The following is a 1,480-nucleotide window of genomic DNA, read 5'->3' as shown; positions in this document are numbered from 1 at the left end:
CCACCTACAGACCAAGCTGGCTACTCTGCAACAACACGGGATCCAAGAGTGGCAACTTCCCCTTTTCCTATCCCCTCCTCCTCTCTTTTCTCTTTCTGCTCTCTCTCTTCTATATATTCATGTATGTAAGTTTTGTGGGAATTGAATTGCCATCGGGTCTCACCGCCAAAGTGCCTTTATTTGTTCTCTGTGTGGTTATCAGTTGATTGTTGCCAGATTGTCTCCATTCACTTACTAAAGCAGTCAGTTAATGAAGTCACCGGCATGATTGCTCCTTTTGGTGACTTGGCCTGCCCTGCACCTCTGCCAAGAAGAGACCAGCTCTTGGGTCTTCCACCTGCACACAGGCTCTCAGGGTATTCAAAAGATTCACCCCCCCTCATAACCCACCACATGGGACAAGACACCAAGGGGAGGGAAAGTTTTGCATTAGGATGTATAAAAATAATAAAGATTTTTAAAAATATGTAAAAGCACATAAATGTCATCTGTGTTTGTCAACTTTGGCTACAAAGAAAACAAACCAAACAAAAAACATCCGTCCTTTACAGATTTTCCTCTAAAAAAAGGAAGGGTTTTGGGTGTTTTGGGGTTTGGTGGTTTGTTTTTATCTCCTTACCCATTTATGAGGTAAATAAACATTTGGCTTTCTTTTACATTCAGTCCCAATTGTAAGCTCTGTAGTGGCTGGTCAGCAGCTTCGATGAAACCAGAGCATTAATACTAGCAGGACCACTGCTGTGTCATGTATGCTGAAAAGATGCCTCTTTACTGAGCTGAAGGGTTAAAATGGAGTGGCACAGGGAACTCAAGCACAAAGTATCCCTACCAAAAGGAACACAGAAGTAGCCATGAAATTAACCTCCATCTCAGGGCAGTTCTGCAGAGATTGAACATTCATAGCACAGAGTGGCTACTCTGAACTGTCACCCCTGTTACCAGGTCACTGACAGAGGTTGGCAACTGAGTGACAGTGCTGTCCCACAGGTATTCTCCAATCTAGAGAGGTGGAATCTATTGTAGGCCAGTGGGAAAAACTCAGCAAGACTGAAGTGACCCCTAAGACTCTGACAAAGAGCTGACAGCTCCAGAGTCCCCCTGCTTCAAGCAACAAACCTGATAAGGAAAGATATTCTGAGTTTTTGCTGTGAATCCCACTAAAACTAAAATCTGAAGTCTATACATCCCAAAGAAGATAAAGGTCCATCCTTCCCTTAGCCTTAATAGCCCTAGCTACTAATGTAAACAAGCTTCTCAAGTGAGGAGTTATGCAATCTTTGAAATTAAACAGTCAAGGCCTCCCAGCAAGTTCTAAAACAATGACATATGGTCAGTAACAGGATATTTTCTTTTTTTTTTTTTTTTATTTCCAAAACCACTTAAAAGCGTTTGTTCAGATCTTAATGGAATTTATGATAGCTTTTGTCTGTCTCAGGATTCACTGCCCATTTTATCTATCTTTAACAGAAAGGCAACTGCT

At 41.9% G+C, this 1,480-nt stretch overlaps 1 protein-coding gene across 1 annotated transcript in view; it reads right to left on the bottom strand.

Moving 5' to 3' along the window:
• Positions 1–1,173, bottom strand: part of CCNY (cyclin Y) — a 96,676-nt gene extending 95,503 nt beyond the window's left edge. The window contains exon 1 of the mRNA XM_026842482.1: positions 1,092–1,173. The gene's annotated coding sequence lies outside the window, so the exon portion shown is untranslated. The remainder of the gene's footprint in view (positions 1–1,091) is intronic.
• Positions 1,174–1,480: the final 307 nt, after the last annotated feature.

Source organism: Athene cunicularia (assembly GCF_003259725.1).
Source record: "Athene cunicularia isolate RWA chromosome 2 unlocalized genomic scaffold, athCun1 chr2_part1, whole genome shotgun sequence".
Taxonomy (NCBI): domain Eukaryota; kingdom Metazoa; phylum Chordata; class Aves; order Strigiformes; family Strigidae; genus Athene; species Athene cunicularia.
Note: the sequence above shows the minus strand (reverse complement) of the source record. Positions and strands in the feature narration are given on the sequence as shown.